The sequence below is a fragment of the Sceloporus undulatus genome, chromosome 4, assembly GCF_019175285.1.
Source record: "Sceloporus undulatus isolate JIND9_A2432 ecotype Alabama chromosome 4, SceUnd_v1.1, whole genome shotgun sequence".
Taxonomy (NCBI): Eukaryota; Metazoa; Chordata; class Lepidosauria; order Squamata; family Phrynosomatidae; genus Sceloporus; species Sceloporus undulatus.
In genome coordinates, this window is record NC_056525.1 from 63763672 (window position 1) to 63784101 (window position 20430).

Consider the following 20430-nt stretch of genomic DNA (forward strand, 5'->3'; position numbering starts at 1 on the left):
GTCAACAGCTTCCCAATGCTGGCTGCTCTGTGCACATTGACACAGCAGCCAGCTTTGGGAGGTGGTTGGCAACCACAATCAGTCATTCCCACCCTTTCTCCCAGAAGGTTGCATTTGTCAGTACGGAAAACAGATCACACAACCATGGATTACCAAAGTGCTGCTTTTGGGGAAAGTATGATGAGAAATGATGCTCAGTTTTATTCTATTCTTAAACTAATATGATTAAGGCAGGATAGTGGGTTGGGGTGATAAAGTCCTTAGGGCCATGGTTTCCTCAATTCAATAAATCCACTATAACATGGTCTTCCTCTTTTTCCTACTGCCTTCCACTTTACCAAGTATTAGCATCTTTTCCAATGAGCCATGTCATCTTGTGATATGTCCAAAATATGATAGCCTTAGTTTAGTTATTGTGGCTTCCTGTAAGAAGATAGGCTTGATTTATTATTTATTTGTCTTTTTGGCATTCCATGGTATCAATAGAACTCTGTTTCAGCATATTTAAATATTCAACGATTTTTCCTCTCTGCTTCTTCACTGTCCAGCTTTCACAAGCCACCCCCTAAATTGGTAATACCATGGCATGGATGATTCTGACTTTGGTATGTTATCTGTTATTGTTGTTGTTAACTGCCTTTAGCTGACTTCAAATCATGGTGACCCGGTGGATGAGGACATCTCCAAGACTCCTGTCTTCAGTCTCTCTACTCAGGTCCTGCAGGCCAGCCCAAGCCCTCCCTGATCAAGCCTAACCAAGTGGCATGTGGTCTTCCTCCCTTTCTACTGCCTTCTATCTTTCCTGGAATCATGTCTTTTCATGATTCATTTTTCCTCAGAGTATGACAGCCTCAATGTAGTCATCATGACTTCTACAGAGAGTTCAGGCTTAATCTGTTCTGAACCCTTTTTGTGCTTCTTGGCCATCTATGGTTTATCAGTACTTTCCTCCAGCATCACATCTCAAATGAGTTGATTTTCTTCTGGTGGCTCTTTTTACTGTCCAGCTCTCACATCTGTACATGGTGATGGGGGATACAATGGCTGGACAATGCTCACTTTATGAGTTATGTCTTTGCACTTTATGATTTTGTCCAGTCTTTTCTTAGCTGCCTTTCCCATTCTAGCTGCCTTCTGATTTTTTGACTATAGTCTCTGCTCTGATCAGTATTTGAACCAAGGTATGGGAACTCTTTGACGATTTCAATTTTCTCATTGTAGGATGAATTTTTGCAGATCTTCCATTGTCATTATTTTTGGTTTTTTGTTCAGTTTATCCAATCTTGGCATTTTCTCCTGGACCTTCTAAAGTAATTGCTCCAAATCTTTGTTTATTTGTGTTAGTAGTGCTGTTCCATCTGCATATCTTAGGTTGTCAATGTTCCTTCCTTGTATCTACTCTCCTCCTGCCTCTCAGTGTAAGCCTTGTCTGCTCCCTTTGCGGATTGGGACCTTCTGCTTCTCCGTTTCTGTTCTGACAGCAACTTCTTGTCCTGATACAGGTTATGCATCAGGACAGTCAGATTTTATGGAACCACCCATTCCTCTAGCACGCCATGCTTTCATGATTTAATACATCCAGATCACCCAGAGACATAATGGGAGGAACGTTCCTGACAGCCTATTTTAACAAGAATTTCCGACAGAGATCCATGGGGAACTCCCTACCAGCGCTTGACTTCTTCTAGTTGTAAGTAGATGTGCACATATGAGTGTTGAGATTTCACCCCGTACTACTAGGTTTGGGTATGTTGAATGAGTTATGCTGGGCCTTGGTCGCCAGACGAGGGAAAAGATCCATGTTAATTCATGTTGCGCTGAATGTGCTTTAGTTGCAGTTACATTAGTTTATGTGCGACTCTATTAGGCTGGACCATTAGCATGGCACTTAGTGACTATATAGCCCGGGTATGATCCGACGAGTGTCTTTTCATCAATGGTTTTGAAAAAGTATAGTGGCAACCTTGTTTTGAGTTGTGTATAAATATGTGCACCCACTGGCAGGCGTGCATGTAGCACCAAATTGAGAACGGGGAATACTTAGGGTGTTCGCTTGTGCGCAAATGAAAGATTTAGGGCGTAGGAGCGTCAGAGCGGGAGGATGCCGGTCAGGCCGGAAACTGGTGCGGTGCAGGGACCTGAAAGAGTGCCTTTACAGCACACAAGATACTCAAAATGTGTATCTTACGTGGCACTAATGGGGTGTTGCCTTTTGCAGGGGAACTGAGAGATTGTCCCACTGGAAGTTGGCAAGTCGGATGCGCGCATGGATGGCTTCATGCTACACAGTTCGATAAATGTGCCTAATTAAGAGACCATTTACGTCGGAGTTGATGTGTGCATAAGGTCCGCAGATGTTTAGGGTTGCAGCGTTTTATACTGGAACAGCCACGAAAGGCGGTTGACAAGGCAATCGAGGATAAGGAACGCCGGCCAGCAGGTCAAGTATCATGAGAAGAAGCGAGCGGCGACGCACCACCTACATGGGGGTAATAGTGAAGATGGCTGACCTGGGCTTACCTCATGGTGGTTGTTCGGGGTAGGGTAATTCTCGTTCTTATTTCCACGCATGGCATGCTCTGGTTGGGCTGAGGTATGGCGGCTGAACCGCCGGCGCTGAACCACACCGTTTTGACAGGGTGTGGGGCGGAATCGTAGAATATAGGATTTATGTACATCTAAGGAGTGTATTGTAATCCCTACCTGTTTTGTCTATGGTCTCGGTCGGTCTGACCTGGGTATAGCCCAAATGCATTCTGTTAACAAAGAGAGAGTGAAGTGCCCGTGAGACACCCATCCTTACTCTCGATCCCCTTGACGTAGTTATTACTCGGGGTATCTTCCTTCAGTATGACATGGCGCTGCGACTTTGTAATGAGACTCTACCGGATGTGGATAGCTAAGTACATGCTTCCCGAGCCTTTGGATGGCGATATATCAGCACGACTTTCATTACCATCGCCCCTCTTTGTTTCACAGCAGGTTTTGGATGTGGTTCCTACTTTCCTCACAGGGAGACAAAGCATCTGGAGCCTTTAGGCGAGCGGCAATGGTTTGAGCGGAACGGGCTAAAACCCACTTTGGCCTACCCCCACGTTCGCAGGCGACTTCACCATACGCTGGAAGCATATCTGGATCGGGATGTAGCAATCTTATCGTGAATTTGTTTGGTTGGCTGTATCTTCAGATTGGTGCTACCTGTTGGTTAAAAGCTACTGGATTTTCCCCTAGCTTTGTGCTCGCCGCAATCAATCCGTGGAGAAAGGCACTGAATTTTGTTTTAACCAATCAGTGTCTGGGGTGAGAAAGATAACTGAAACGTCCGATCGGATGGAAAACGCTAAGCATGGTCGCCAAGTTTGACGACGGTAACTGATTTCCAACGACCGACATTCGATGCTATCTAGGGCCCTTCATGCTATTAACTTTGAACACCCCCATTACTTCTTTCGCTACACGCCATTCGCCACCTCTGCACATGATCTCCAGCAAGATGTGGGTGTCTCTCCTCTGCTTGCAGTCGGAAAACACTGTACATAGCCAACCCTTCTTTTTTCGTCTAAGCCGATACGTAACGTTGATGTGCATAACTCCGTTGGCCGTGTGCGGTCGGTCACCTCCTCTTCTCTTGTGCCACTCTTCACATGCGCAAGCCGCGCCGTCTCTGAGAATAGCCCCCCCCCTCAAGACAACCCTCTGGTCGAGTCTCGCCTAACACTCGACGGGAGAACGCTTTGGTCTTGTATCCAGGTCCGACTGTACCGTTCCCTGTGCCTGACTGAACCGCACCACTAGATAACCCACGAGTTTTTGCGGTTATCCGCCGACGACTGGCCAATCAGTCTCTCGCTCGCTGTTTACGTGCTTCCTATAGGTGTTATACGGCCGATCAGAGGGACTACATTTTACAAGGACCGCCGGCCCCTTTCCTCTATGTTCCGCTAATCAATGCCGAGTGTTGAACGTGGGATCGAGTTCTGGCCCTCCGCGCAAAGGGATCCAACACGCGGTAAACACGCTTCTTCTCCCCGTGAACAACCAGAACCTATATGACCCTAATGTTCCGTGTCACTGGGCCTGGAACTCCTGAAGTGAACACGTGGTCAGGTCTAAGGTTCAAAGTGACCCGTATCGCGGGCCGGAGTCGCTGAACGAGCTTCGGTTGTGGCAATCTCGCTTTCGTAGCTTGGACATACATGATTAAATGCAAGCGGTCGTACCGCAGTTGAACAAGTCGGTCCCCCCGTTATGCCACAGCAATCTAATACTAGGTGTCGCGCACAGGTGCTGGCTATTCCGCCCAGGCTATTCTACTGGACCGGCTGTTCGCAGCGATGACGGTCATCGAATTATAGTGTTGGCAGATCATATCGATCCCGTGTCGAGCCATGGACGCCCTTCTGACGCGCGTCTGCCACCCCAGACGACACGGAACTACGAGAGGGCGCTATCAAAGCTAAGCTGTCTCGCTCTGATAGTTCTATAACATGTGCAGACAGGTCAGAGTCGCGCAGTGCTTCGGCAATCTGACCACACTAAGCTCTCCGGGGCCGGGTGGTGATGCTTACATGTTCACATCTCGCCGGCCAGGGAAGCAAGTCTCAAGTGTCATGTATAGTCCGGGTGATTGTGCTGGGTCAATACACAGCCGAAACCTACGCCCGGAGGCGCACACTGAGATGGGACACTTGAGCATAGCTTCAAGCCGGACTGAGCAAGCACGCGTAGCGTGAGTCGACATGCAGCATAATAAGTGGAAGTGGTACTAGCCTCTGGTGTGCCTAATAGACTATCCAGACTTTATAGAGGAACAGGACTCGGGTTTGAACACATTTAAAGAGGGCTAGGTGGACCTATCACCTGGCGAACAGACCGTAATGATGCTTCGATTGCTGTTTTCTGTTACCGTGCCAAAGCTTGCGACACGGCATGAGCTGATACGACATATTTGTTGTGGTGTTCGTGTGCCAACAATCCAACCAATTGCTCCCAGGCAGGCCTTGATTGGAGGTTCAAGCAGCCAGAGAGAGGGGGGGAGGAGAAAGGCATTTAGGGCACTGAACATTTTCACAAGCATATTTAAATATGATCAATTACATTCAAGACCTTATTCTTTGTACATCATTAATGCATCTTGTACTGGTGTATTTTCTATTGCTGATGTTTCATGCAGCAGAGATTATGTAGTTTTTCCAGCAAAGTGAAAAGGACAGAAGAAAACCTTGACTCTATTAATATCAATGGAATTTCTATTTTTTCCATGCGCACAGTTTTCCTTTAACCAATGGTGTATATAGGCATTTATTATGTTCTGCATCTTCCAAATTCAGATTGGAACACAAGCTTGAATGTAAGGAACCAATTGATTGAAGATTTCAGGGCTGTTTCAGCATCTTAGTCCAAATCCACACCTACAATATCACCCTCTAAAAATTAGGATATCATGGGCAGCCAAGAAACAAAACAAAGGGTTCTTGAACAGATCAGACCAGGGCTCTCCTTGAAGCTGGCCTGTTACAGACGGCCAAAAAAAGCTGCTTCGAGTCACTTGGAGGTATGGATTTCAATGATGCATGCGTCCTAAGAGTCCAAAACCCACACCAAAGCCATGCTCCAGTCCTAAGGACTGGAGTGCAGCTTTGGTGTGGATTTTGGACTCTTAGGACTCATGCATCATTGAAATACCATACCTCCAAAGTGACTCGAAGCAGCTTTATTTTGGCCTGTCTGTAACAGGCCTATGATGATCAAGTTGAGACTATCATATTTTGATCACATAATGAGAAGGTACGGATCACTGGAAAAAACAGTACTGTTAGGAAAGGTAGAGGGTAGAAGAAAGGAAGACCACAAACCAGATGGATACACTCAATCAGGGGCTTATGGACAAGGAGGATAGGGATTCTTGGAGATGTCTCATCCACAGGGTCACCATGAGTCAGAAACAAGAATAGGTTTACCCATAGCAAAGAACAGCAACAGCAACAAAAATGACATTGCCCCTTTCCCTCACTTTGTTTATATGATAAAGATAAGTCATTTAGCTTTTGAAAAATAAGTTTATCAAGAGTAGAACAAACACATTGCTTGCTGTCATGGGGTGCTTCCATGTTTAACAATTCAGTCCTTTTAGCACTGGGCCAAATATATGGAACTCTTTTCCAAAACATATATATTGGGACACTTCCCTGTCAGGTGTCAGTATGGGGATGGAAAATGAGCACATTTCACCCCTGTATAAAAATTCTGCCATCCCAAATGAAATTTTCTTTCAGTCCCCAAATTTCTAACATTCAAGAGAATGAAACATGGGAAATCAATCACACTTAGAATGTTTATATTTGCTGTGATCATGTCTCCTTGCTATTTTTGCTTAACTTTTTTCTTTGGATACCTAAACCGTGTTTCTAAATGTGAAGTCGAAGGCTCTCATGGCCAGCATCCATAGTTTTTTTGTGGGTTTTTTGGGCTATGCGGCCATGTTCTAGAAGAGTTTGTTCCTGATGTTTCGCCAGCATCAGTGGCTGGCATCTTCAGAGAATGTATTTCTAAATGTTTAACTCAAGTTTTAAGTTACTGCAGTACTGGAGATCTGGAGACTGGAAGAAAACCTAACAACTCCCAGAACTCCTCAGAGAATCAGCTCTGTAAAGTAGGCCACATGAGGCTCCTACATGCTGGTTTAAATAAGCATGAATTCTCCCAGCTCCTTGGGTTTTACCAGTCATTTCCTCTGTATCCACTTGTTCTATTGCCATGGGAATGCAATTTCTTGGGTCTACATTAAGATTTTTCCAAAGTTTTTAAAAATAAGTAAATAAACAAATAAACCAGGGCATAGTTTGCTGAGATGGTTTTGCAGGCTGAAGAGCAAATTTTGTCCTCTCTGGCTTTTGTACGTTTTTAAAAAAAATCAGACTTAAAAGCCTAAATCGAATCCTATTGTGGGAGAAATGTGGGATATAAATCCTTGAAATAAATAAAATAAATCCTATTTCTTGAACTGACTAGAGGACATGTCATTTGGATATTTTAAAAAAGACAGACACAGAGAGAAGAAATCACAGCAATGAACCAACATATTTGCCCTGACTGGATGAGCTCATGAGCATCATCAGCTACTCCAGAGCATGTGCCAACTGTATCACTAAATAAGTAAGTATAGGCAACCGAAAAGACTGAGGCCACACTCCAATGCCACACTCATCCCAAGGCTTCAAGGCTGTCATCAAACTGCCCTGCCAACTCTGCCACAATTCCTGTGGAGCATGGAAAAGGGCCCTGGCTCCTTTGGAAGTCCGCTGGTTTAAAGAGAGGGAGCTACTGAACGTGAAATGTGCCTGTCTGACAACTGTAGTTTGGTGAGGTGCTAGGCCTCTCTGACAGACCAGCCTGAGTACCTTGCTAAACTATAAATCCCAGGATTCTTTAGGATGGGGCCATGACAGTTAAGGTGGTGTCAAACTGCTTTATGTCTGCAGTGTGAAAGAGCTTTCAAAAAGGTAGACTGAACTTTGAAAAAAATTACTTTGGGGGCCACAACTCCAGCAAGCAGGCCATTCTGGGAGTTGTAGTCTACAAAAGTAACATTTGCAAACTCTGAAGATAAGTCAGTGCTGCATTTATTCCCTCCAATCACAAAAATTCCCTACCCTCCAGTCTTGCCTTTTAAAAAAAAAGCATCAGAGCACAGAAGAATGTGGAGGGGTTGAAAGCCTCTTGAGAGCAGGTAGCGCCATCTGTGCAAGGGCTCTACCTCCTCCAAGGCAGCAGGGGGGAGGGGGAGGGCATGGAAGATCAGTTTACATAAGTGCTTTACCATATGAACAAATAATTTAGTGGTATTAATAGAGGTTAAAGTTTCCCAGGAATCCAAAACAGGCCCCTCAGGCACAGGTGGGTTGTTTCACTCACAGGGCGGGAGGGAGTAACATGACACCAGCAAGAGGAGATGACAGGAGGCAGAAACCCAGCCAGAATTTACACTGTGCAAATAGGGTGTGGTGGGTCTTTGCCTGCATCCCAGCTGATTTATTAGGAGGCCTTCAAACAAAGGCTTTGGTGGGGATTGTGCCATCCAATGTGCTGCATCCTCAGCCTCCCATCACCAGCAAAATGCAAGGCATTTGCAATACAAAGTGCGGAGACAAGATGCCAGTTAGGTTTGGAGAAGAAAGATCATTTAGGAAGCATTGGGTGGGGGTTATGTGTAAAGAAAGAAGACAAATGCAAGAACAGATGAAGTACTGCATAGCCTGAGTGCATGAGGAGAACACATATGTGCTCCGAGTTGATAGATCTGGTGATTATTTATTTATTTATTTATTTATTGACAGGCCCAACACCATCGGGCCCGGCCTCGATTAAGGAAAAGAGCCCTCCCTTCAGTCCATCTGCCTTGGTCCAGGCCTCAGAGGGAGAGAAAAATGCTGGACCTGATGCCCTCTCCCCACCATTCCCCTCTCCTTTTGTGTTGTGTCTTTTTAGATTGTAAGCCTGAGGGCAGGGGACCATCTATTATCCCCTCTGTTGTAAGCCGCCTGGATTCCCAGTGATTGGGCGGCATATAAATAAATAAATTATTATTATTATTATTATTATTATTATTATTATTATTATTATTATTATTATTTCCTACCTTTTTCCTGTACCTGAGTTCTCTGACAGAGAAAGCTAAATGTGTCACAATATAGTTCCAAGAATTCCCTAGCACTGAGCCAGAGCAGTTAAAGTGGTCTCATACTGGATTATTTCAGCAGCGTGTTTTGGACCATACCAAATCATCAGTAAAATGGGTTTTAAACGCAATTAAACCAATTTCAATCAATTAATCCATTTAAAATTCATTAATGGACAAAATATAAAAATCAACAGCAACAACAAAACACTATTAAGAGCCCATCGTAATAAATTCCTAAAAGCCTGACAAAACAGGAAAGATTTCCTTTCCTGCAGAAGGAGAACAAGGAGGGAACCATTGTAATCTCCCTGGAAAGAAGTTCCAAAGTACCACCAAGAAGACCCTCTCCATTGTTCCCGCCAGTTGCAACTGGCCCCTCATGAAGATCTTAGCATTCAAATGGGACTCTTAGAGGAAGATACAATTTTTCAAATAGTCTGGACCACAACTGATTTGAGCAACAAGGGCAACTGATGTTTCCATCACTCCCTTGCACAAGTGATCTCCAGAGCAAGGAGGAATTTTGACAGAGACCCTGCTTCTGACTGTTGCATTGGAGATCACTCATGAGAGGAGGGTAAGGGAACATCGGTCAGCTGTGAAGTCAAAGGCTTTCACGGCCAGCATTGATAGTTTTTTGTGGGTTTTCTGGGCTATGTGGCCACGTTCTGAAAGAATTTATTCCTGACAATTCAACTACATCTGTGGCTGGCATTTTCAGAGGATTGTGGCATGAAAGCGAGTGGGGTATATATACTGTGTGACCCTTGGTTGGGAGGAAGTCATTTACATTTTAATCTCTGTGTTGGTCTGTTGTTGAATGGCAAGGCCTCAGGATATCTGCCAGCTGCTTCCCAGTTGACTGGGGAACAGACCCGTCACTCACAATAGCTCCTACTCAGTAAGTGGGGAGCAATTGGGGTAAAAGGAGGGTGATGTTTCCAGCTCCTACCCCCCCCTCCCCAGCAAGCAAAGTTGTGACAATGAATATTATCATACAAGGAACTGGACATCATTGTCCCGTCCCTGTCCCATCCTTCCCACCCAATCACGGAAAAGACTTTCACACATGACCCGCACTTGACCCGGCAGGAAAGCACCTGTGAAAGTGATTGTGCAAATCACTTTCACACTGCAGCCGGGTGTCACTTGCAGTCTTTTGTATTAATGAAAGAACCTGTTAATACAGTGGACCCTTGTTATACACTGGGGTTTGGTTCCAAGATCCCCTGTGTATAACAAAATCCATGTATGCTCAAGTCCCATTAAATATAATGACATAGCAAAATGGTGTCCGTTATAAAAAATGGAAAATCAAGGTTTGATATTTGAAATTTATACTTTTTTTGAACATTTTCAAACCGTGGATGCTTGAATCCATGTATAAAAAATCTGTGTATAAGAAGGGCCGACTGTACCATGATGACTGAATGCACTTTTCAGCTGGCTGCAGTGTCAAAGTGATTTGCACAATCACTTTCACTTGGGTCATGAATGGGATAAGGATGGGAGAGTGATCTTGTCCCTATCCCATCCCCCTTGTGAGAAGCAGGATGCCTGTCACAATTTCTTTTCACAGCCATACTCACTGGTGGAAGAGGGATAGAGCAAAATCTTCCTTGCACCCCAATCTCCAGCTGAACAGACCTGTTTCTTTTGATGTAGTTGCTGGCTGTTAAGGTAGGCTTACAGGGTTGGGCCAGGAGACATTACTTACTTATGCATTCATAACTAAGTAGCCAATGTAGGATATCAGCAATCATTTTTAGAAATGTACAAAATGTGGGGCAGGGAAAGGTGATGACAACTTCCAGGGCTACAGCCAGATATAGATGAAGGACAAGGAATGTGCAGGGGAAGCACTACAGAAGTTCTGGTGAGCACGACAAATGGCTCCCAGCGTGGGAGATGTAAACGCGGGACTGAAACTGAAGTGTGAAAGGTAACTTTACAGTCCTTGTTCTCTAGTGGTATAAGTAGCTAATGTGAAAATAAGTTTGATTACAGAAGCCTGACTTTTTCAGCAGAATGGAAGAGCAGGACAATAATCACAGGCACAGAAGGCCTTCCATTAGTTTTAACTTGGGCGATAACACGTTAAAAAAACTTCACAACTTAGTACACATTAATTATTACCCTTGGAGTAAGTATTGTTGTTGTTGTTGTGTGCCTTCAAGTAACTTCTGACTTGAAGTTAGGCGGAACCTATCATAAGATTTTCTCGACAGGTTTCTTCAGAGGGGCGTTGCCATTACCATCGTCTGAGGCTGAGAGACTGTGACTTGCCCAAAGTCACCAAGTGAGTTTTCATACCTGAGCCAGGATTTGAACCCTGGTATCCATAATCATAGTTCAGCCCTCACACCACTACACCATGCTGGCTCACCTTCTTTTGCTTCACCACCAAACCTGGACATGATGATGGTGGGATTGAGAGAAAGGCTTCTCCAAAGATCTTAGAGCTCAGATGGACTCGTATGGCAGGATCAGGTCCTTAGATAGCCTGGACCCAAGCCATATAGGACTTCATGGGATATTCTGGTTATCAGGATAATCTGCAAATGAAAAGGTCCTTAAAATATGTAAGTCTCAGAATTAATGTGTTCAAGCAATCCTAAAATTAAATCTGGAGACAACTTCCTTAAAAATAAAAACAAGACCTAATTTGCTGGTGAAAATCTCTTTGTTCAGCTGGACTTCTGAACTCTCAAAGTGAACTGTTATAAAAAAAAAGGGGGGGGTCTGCTGCAGCCTTTGTATTTGTTTTCATTAATTCTGTTACGGCTAGCTTTTATGCAGTTTCTAAGGTTGTTTTACTGTAGCAATATTCTGTTCTTCTAGTAGTGAACTATACTGAAGGTTTTGGGCAGCCCAAAAGGGTGGATATAAATGAAATAAACTAAGAGAATATATGTGTTTGGTATACTGTTGCCACTAAAGAAATGGCAGATAGTACTATTTTGCCCTTGGTAAGTTGTCTTTTTTATTTAAGCATTTATATGCAATGCTTCAGCATAAGGAGTACAATTAAAAGAATAAAATTATAAAATAAAAGAATCAGACAATAAAAGAAGATAAAACAATGGGGAGAGGGAATAGCATCCATCAGTTACACCAGACTCAAACATAAACAGCTTTTAAAATAACTATTCAGTGTGCTTAGTGTCCCAGGACAGAGCTTTAAAAACTATTTACGTGGCACTGAAAATATATCAAGTGGATACTAGGGCCTGTTACAGACAGGCCAAAATAAAGCTGCTTCGAGTCACTTTGGAGGTATGGTATTTCAATGATGCATGAGTCCTAAGAGTCCAAAAGCCACACCAAACCTGCACTCCAGTCCTTAGGACTGGAGCGTGGCTTTGGTGTGGCTTTTGGACTCTTAGGACGCATGCATCATTGAAATACCATACCTCCAAAGTGACTCGAAGCAGCTTTATTTTGGCCTGTCTGTAACAGGCCTAGGGTAGTATTCCAAATGTAAGACACTTTCACAAAGGAGAAGATTCTCTGAACAGTCACAGCCAAAACCTGATGTCAGATGGTGATGGCACCTTGAGAAGAACCTCTGCTGAAGATTGTGGCCCTATTCTTCAACTCCAGGAAAGCCCAGCTGCCTTGGAATGAAGCAGACCATCTAGCCACATACTGTCCAACTGTCCCAATTTGGGAGGGACAATCTTGATTAATCCTCTGTCACCCCACTTTTCATCTGCTTTTAAAATGTCCCACTTCTCTCTCCTCCTTGCACTCCCCTCCACCATTGTCCTATGTTTACTTCAGTTGCTGCAAACTGAGTTCAAAGTGCAGAAGTAGGTAACAGAGGATTAACTGAGGAGGTTATCCCATAAGGCTAAAAAAGTGGAATTAAAGCAGGATAATTCTACAGCCAAGCCTTGTTAGACAACATCATAGCTGAGCTGTATCTGGTCTGTCCTCCACCTATGCCTGTTGCACACATTTTCACTGACAATTTTTGCCTATCGATAGCTGCCAGTGTCACTGCTGGGGCATTAGTTCTGTGTGATGAGCTTCCAGCAGCAGTCCCAGTGTTGGCAGCTGTTGACAGGCGAAGCTGAGACTGATCTCAGCCTTCCCATACTCCCCCTCCAACTAACCCCCGTCAGGTTTATTTTATTTAACTTTTCTTTTCTTCCCTCCCACCTAAATTGCATTATCAAAATTCCTAAATTGTGTAAAAAATAGATATAATTTTTTTTAAAAAAAATGAAAGGCATAATGGATAGAACAATAGGGCAGGGAGACAAGTTAAGGAGCAGACTAGGAAAGAGAGTCTCAAACCAGCAATAACCATTGCAGCCACATTTCTGTGATTGAAGACAAATGATAAGGGTTGCTCTCAAACCGGTATCTGTGTGTTTTCTTTCGCTAACACAATCGCAGTGAGAACAGGGGCTCATGTGATACTGTCCTATGACTGGCACTGCCAAATCAGGACAGTTGGCAGGTATAGTAACAGCATTTTAGAATGCATCCACACTGCAAAAATAATCCAGGTTGACATCACTTTAACTGCCATGGCTCAACGCTATGGGATTCTGGGAAATGTAGTTTGGGAAATTGTTGTCTGCCACAACAAACTGCAATTCCCAGAATTCCATAGCATTGAGTCATGGCAGTTAAAATGTTGTCAAACCAGACTATTGTTGCAATAAAAGTGCAGCCCTGCATACTGTATGCTAACCCCTGTTCCAGATGCCACTATTTTCTTACATGCACATGGATTACTATTAGGAACAAAACAACCCTTTTCTATGATTTGATATGATCTGAAGAGAAACCAGAGTATTTCTATGATGGCTACTAAACTTTAGATCCTCCCTCCCCCAAGCATATTTATCAGGATTCTGAACAATATCTTCTATGTATTCATTTTGGTTTGCTTAAAATTTAAGTAGCATTTAATGAGTTACTTATACTACCCAACTGGTGGCTGTTGGTGAGCTGCTTATTTTATGTTTTATTCACATGTTGCTTTTACTATAATAAATGGTTTTCAACTTTTGTGGTACTCTTCAGAGTCTTATACGTGTGGAACACTCGAATAAAAAATGTTTTCAATAAATCAAAGTTAGTGTTGTTTCCAAGAAATGATTACCTTTCATCAAGTGAAATATATTGGCCCACGAATTTCCCAAGTAGTGACAATCTGGTTTTGTTTATTTTAAAAGGTGGTGGTGAAGCTTATGTTGTAAAATCTGGCCTGATTAATAATATCCAAAATCAAGGACACGCAGGAGCTCGGTTGCCTAAAATAAGGAACACCCACTGTGTTCTAGGGACTTGTAAAAGTAAGGAATATCAATTCAGTCCTAATCAGGCTGTGACGTTCTATCATATGGGGTGGCACCTGTTAAAATTAAGCCCATCTGTGTAGCCCAAGCTTCATTTGTGTGCAAGCGAAGCCGAAAGTAGAAGCTCCAAGTAAAGAGTCACCATGGAAAAGAATGTAGCATTCTTATTTTTCTTCGCACAGATTCTTCTCTACACTGGAACTGTGCTACACTGCTGGAATCAAAGGTTCCTCTAATACCCTCGCCAGTACATTTAAACATCAGTTTGTCTGGGGCATGAACTTTACACACTACAGCTCCTGCAAAATGCTTTGCTCTTTTCTTTTTCTTTTTTAACCCCTTCCCTTTATGTGCCTGCCTTTTTTCTCTTTCTCTGCCACTGCCTGGGCTTCCTCTCCTACTCCCCCACCCTACTGCTAAAACAAAACAAAACAAAAAAAAATCTTCCCAGAAACACTAGTGTGTTTTTGAGCCCAGGTATGAAACAATTCCTCAGCCATGGCTTGTGATGCTGCAGATAACGTAAGGAGAATGTAAATCCTCTCAGCAAGTGCAGCAGCCATAAAAGGCTAAAATGGATTCCTGTGGATTAGAAATAAAACACAGAAAGGCCCCTGTTCTCTCGCTTTCCCCCACCCTGCTACTCTCCCTCTTTAAAAAAAACTGTTGGAAATGCAAAGGGCTTTTCAAAAAAAAAAAAATCACAGACTTAAAAGAAAAATAAAATACATTCCAGGAAAAGGACTGCTGCTAAGAAAACTAAAACCAGAAAATGTTTAAAGATGTTTTAATGACTTAAACACAAAGCCGGGATTGTGTCTAAAAGTTTCCACGTTTGCAAAAAAGAAAAAGAAAATTCAATATTAAATATCCCCCTGCCACCAGTACCTGGATTCCCCCCCCCCCCCTCAAACTCTCTTATTTAAGTTTTATGTTATTACACAGCAGACATGGTCTTAGTAAAATTTTACATTTATGTTCCCATTCTAAAAAGAGGTCCAGCTGCAATTCCTTCTGTAACTGACCAAGTATATGAGGAACTTTTAACAAGCAGCTGACAGGTTTTCACACTAGGAATTAGCTGTCATTTTGGAGAAGGATTAGCTGGGATCTCCCCTCTAATTGCAGAACAAGCCTGGCTCTGAGATCCCACCTTGCTCCCTTTTGATAACTGCACAAAGACACAGAAGCTCCCATCCTGCCCAAGAGATCCAGTTCAAGTCCAGTCTGAAGACCCTGAGACAAGCCTCAGCTCTCTGTAAGATCCCCAGCTGCCAGTTTGTGTGGTAGGGTAGCCCAGCTTCTGACTTTAGTTCAAAGCTTTAACAGAAGCTTTTTGTGGAAGCGAGGATGTCAGAGTAGAGGTTAGCGCAAGGCAGCTGCCTCCACCATATACGGTCTTTGGGACATTGACAGGGAGGAGAGCAGGGATAAAAGCATTATTCCAATGGAATTATATCCTAGGTTAGGCTGCTATTTGAAACCTTGATCAAGGAATGTACATGTAGCAAAATGAAGGCTTTGTCCTTCCACAATAAGCATTCTGCCATCGCAAAAGGAATTTTTCTTTCAGTCCTCAGATTTCTAGTGTTGAAATTTGGGGCCTGAAGGAAAATTTTGTTGGAGTGACAGAATTATTTGGGGAGGCAAGGCCCTGCTCTGTGGTTACATGTCTGAACGTATATAATATGATACACAAAACTGTATGCGAAAAATACAGCAATATATTATTAGACCAGATTGATGCCTCAATTGGAAGCCATTATTTTGGAGCAACAACTGGAGTTGGGAATAAGTGGACAGTCCAATGGAAAGTAACAATTTTAAAACCTGATTTCATATTTTCCCACTTCAGCCTTTAAGGAAACAGTCATAGATGCCCTTAGCAGGAGTAAGGATTTTATCACACAAAGCATCTTTATCACACAAAGCATCCAGTACTTATCACATGATGTCATATCTGTCCTGCTGCTGACTTGCATTCCATTCATTACTTTACTGCACCTTTTCATTGATGGGCAAAACCTATCAATAGCTCTCAGTCTCACTGCTGCTCCATTACTGGTTTGAGTGATAGGTCTCGCAGTTCCACTTCTCAGGCAGTTATTTGGTGTAAATGGGTGAGATCCTGATCCTCTACTCCTTCCTCTTTCCCCTCACAGTGATCATAGAGGCCAACGCCTTCCTGAAGCTGGCAGGTATGTACATATTCACATAGCAACTGGCTTCAGGAGGCAGTTGGCAGCCACAATTGCTTGTCGCTCCCTTCCTCCTGGAAGGCAGCAGTTAGCAGTGCAGAAACCAGATCACAAGAACATGAATCACCAAAGTGCTATCAAGGGGGAAAGTGTGATAAGAAATTATGCCAAACTGGCATGCTTCCATTCTTAAACTAGCACAATTGTGGTGAGACAGAAGGCTGGTGTGATAAAGTCTCATTGAATTCAGTGGGACAATTACATGTATAGGAGTGCACTTGAAAATTTACTTCTTAGTAAAATTCTCCAAAGACAAATAAGCAATTTTACAGGCATTAACTTGTAAGCCAAAGAGAATACATCAATGAATCCATGCTCACAAATATATCATGAGAAAGACATACTTTTAATGTTTTCTTTTTATATACCATAATATAAATCTAGATATACCATGTTAGTCACCCCAAAAACAAATACCTGAATAATTCAATTAAACCATTCATGGCCCTTAATAATTGTACAATGGATGATGTCAGGAGACTTATCCCCCCAAAATATTTTTTAATTAAGATTGGTAAAGTGTTTGTTTCGGGGGTGGGAGAGATGGTAGAAAACACATTTTTACTGAATATTTCACTGAATATTAGATTGGAAATGCTAAACATTCTAGGACCAACATTTTAGTAAATCTGCAATTGAAACCCTTTCCCCTCTTGGACTTGTTTTAGCTTGTAACCCTTACAACCTAATTTGGAGAGATATAAATGAATCAGAAATAGCAACTACAAATCAGATTTTTTTTAATGATTTAGGATAGAGCGAAAGTAATGATATTGTTTTGGAAATGTTAGCCAGTGCTTCTGCCATTCTTTGTAGCTAGGCTAATCTGCAAAGTAGAGCTCTTTAGCAATTTGGCTGCTGAGAGAGGAGCTTTGAACAAATTGGTGCTCTCCTTTTATACTGATGGGCTTTTAAATTCCTTTTAAAACAATTGTATTTTAATATTGTAATTTGTTGAATTGTGTTTTACCAGTATAGCTTTTTGGGCAGAATTCTGCTGATGACATACACTGATATAAATTTTGGGGGGAGTGGCATAAAGGGCAGTTGCACTAGACCAGTGATGGTGAACCTTTTTGGTTGGCCGTGCCCAGGGCGGAGCTTCCACCCTCCAGGAGCGAAGCCTCATGCCAGGGGCGGAGCTTCCATCCACCTTCTGGGAGTGGGGCTTTCCCTGCACCCTTTCCCGCCCTCCAGTTGTCTGAGAGACAGCTAGAACTGGGGGGGATTGGGAGAGGGGGTGACAGGCATGCGCCTGCTCCTCCTGCCCTTCCTTGGCCCCCAGCTGTCTCTCAGAGACAGCTGGGGACCAGTAAGGGCCCGTGAGGATCAGGAGCAACAGGTGCGCGGCCCCTGCTCCTCTCCTCAGGGCTTTGGTAGTCCTGAGGTCTCCTCCGAAGGACACCTCAGGTCTAACAAAGCCCTACGGGGAGGAGGAGGAGTACGCCTGCCCACTCATCCTCGGTCCCTTCCTTCGGCCGAACGGGCTCCAAGGGGCCCGTTCGGCCAAAGGGAAGGGAGGCCGAAGGGAACAGCTTGGGCACCTGTCCCAGGCCTTTCCCTTCGGCCCCTTCCCTTCGGCCAAACGGGCCCCTTGGAGGCCGAAGGAAGGGGCTTGGGCACGCCACTGTCCTGGGCTCCCCCACGGCCCTTCCAGCCCCAGATCTCTCTCTTCAGAGGGAAGTCTAGGGCTAGAAGGGCTGCGAGGGAGCCCAGCACCTGGCACGCCACTGTCCTCGGTTCTTTCACAGCCCTTCCAACCCCAGACCCCTTTCTTCGGAGGGAGGTCTGGGGCTAGAAGGGCCGCGAGGGAGCCCAGGACGTGGCACGCCGCTGTCCTGAGCTCTTTCACAACCCTTCCAACCCCAGACCTCTCTCTTCAGAGGGAGGTCTGGGACTAGAAGGGCGGCGATGGAGCCCAGGACCCGGCACGCCACTGTCCTGGGCTCTTTCACAGCCCTTCCAACCCCAGACCTCTCTCTTTGGAGGGAGGTCTGGGGCTAGAAGGGCTGCGAGGGAGCCCAGGACCCAGCACGCCGCTTTCACAGCCTTTCCTGCCCCAGATCTCTGTCTTGGGAGAGAGGTCTGGGGGAGGAAGGGCCCCTGACAGAGCCAAGACGCAGCACGCCACCACTGCTCCTCCTCAGGGGCCTTTCCCTGCCCCCAGCTGTCTTTCTGTAGACAGTTGGAGGTTGGGAAAGGTCTCTGGGGAAGAGCAACTGGCACACGCCGGTCGCTCCGCCTCCCCCCCGACCTTTTCCCAGCCTCCAGTTGTCTCCAGTAGGCAACTGAAGGCAGGGAAAAGGCTGGGAGAAGGAGCCAGACGCGCGCCCGTCTGGCTCCTTCTCTCCAGCGCTATTTTCTGCCTTCCCGCTGTCTCTGAGAGACAACAAGAGGCCCGAAAATGGTGGGGAGAAGGAGGAATGGACACGCGCGTGCCTGTTTCTCCTTCTCCCGTGCCCGGCGAAACAGCCCGGAGTGCCACTTCCGGCATGTGTGCCATAGGTTCGCCATCACGGCACTAGACGGTATCCAGTACCTGCTTTCACAACGCCCTCACCCTGAAATGTGCAACAGCAGCCAAGGGACTTCTGGGTTTAGTTCTGCCCCACCTCAGTCACTGATCAGGGCACTTGAGTATATTTCAGTTACTCCTAGGAAATCAGGGGTGGGGAGCAACCTTATGCAGCAGGCCATGATGGCTCCTTCTTTTCTGGATGCAGAAGGGCACAGCTGGTCACAGCTTTCACAACATTAGTGGTGAACCAAGCTGTTCCAGGGAGACCTCTGGCTGCTGTTCACGGTGGAGAAAAAATCAGGGAAGAACCATATCCCCCAAATCAGCATAAGGATGTTGTTGGAGACATGTGCTCCACTAGTGCACTATGCATTTTTACCTCTACCTGTTTTAATTTTTTTTTTGGGGGGGGTGAGTTGCGTGGCCCAGTTTTTCAAAGAAAGCTGGGGAATCAAGCAAATAAACTATGGCACTATTAACATTTGTAAGGTTGTCCGTTTTAGAGACAACAGTATCACGCCCATTCTATGTGTAATTGATGTGTATTCTTTAGTTTGAAAACATGAAAGGATGCTTTCAGGAGAGATTTTCATGGAGCAATTGTGATGCCCCATTTGTGGAATTTAATAGGGAATCTAGGGGTTCAGCTACACTTTATATTTGATATCATTTTAAGAACTGTGGCTTCTTCCCATGGAAACCTGGGACTTGTATTTTTCTGCAGTCTTTAGTATTCTCTGCCCAAAAGCAGTGGTGCCTCCCAAAACTAGAAATCCCAGGATTCTGTAGAATGGACCTGTGGTAGTTAAAGTGGTGTCAAACTGCACTTTTTCTGCTGTGTAAATGTGCCTTTGTAATTTTCCTGGGGTTTTTTCCCCCTGGCATTCCCTTCCATCTTTTTTCCCCTTTCTTACCACCACCAGCATCACAAAAATATGTAAAGGAAGGACTGGTGAAATAGTCTTTTGACTGGTTGCATTAGGAATACCTAAAGATGGATCTGCACTCCATGTTTCAACACTTGGAAAGAGGTAATGCACAACCTTTACGGAGCTAATTAAATTACCATTTCAAACTGAAACAGAAGCAGAAGATTCATAAAGGGGGACAATGTAACGGGTGTCATCACTACTCTGCCTTGTGATTGGCATGTGTTGATGGTGTTACCATAGATGCTAGAGGTGTGTTTGACTGTTCTTTCATTATCTCTTGTCAAAAATGGTGTCCTTTTCCTTCAGCTTGGCTGCTGAAAGTGCATGAGATACCACCTACACTTCATCGACATTAAATTAATGTGCCACCAGTATACCAGGATCATAGAAAACAACAATCTAGACAGCAGATAACTAACAATAGGGCCTTTATAGTATGGAAAAATATTTTTTGGGAAAGCCTTGTGTGTTAGTTCATATACTGTTATTCCTGGACATTGTTTCAAACTGGCACTTTACTCCAAAAAGGTGACTAACTTCCTCAAACCACAAGCACACAGAGACCTTTCTCTGTTCAACTTCTTTTTCTTTTCCAGCTGCATTCTTTTAGATTAACTTTTCAAATGTGAATCTAGGGTGAAAGGGAGAATGTCCCCTGATTCAAAGTAAGAGCCTTTCAGTAGGTTAATAAACTGCCCAGTTGCCTAACTATGTATGTATGTGTGGA

At 44.3% G+C, this 20430-nt stretch overlaps 1 protein-coding gene across 19 annotated transcripts in view; it reads left to right on the top strand.

Moving 5' to 3' along the window:
* Positions 1–8423, top strand: part of LOC121927857 — a 171525-nt gene extending 163102 nt beyond the window's left edge. For 12 of the 19 annotated variants that reach the window (XR_006103349.1, XR_006103355.1, XR_006103354.1 and 9 more), the window contains one exon: positions 7042–8423. The gene's annotated coding sequence lies outside the window, so the exon portion shown is untranslated. The remainder of the gene's footprint in view (positions 1–7041) is intronic. The other 7 variants (XR_006103350.1, XR_006103357.1, XR_006103358.1 and 4 more) reach the window with 3 other exon arrangements.
* The last annotated feature ends 12007 nt before the right edge of the window (positions 8424–20430 follow it).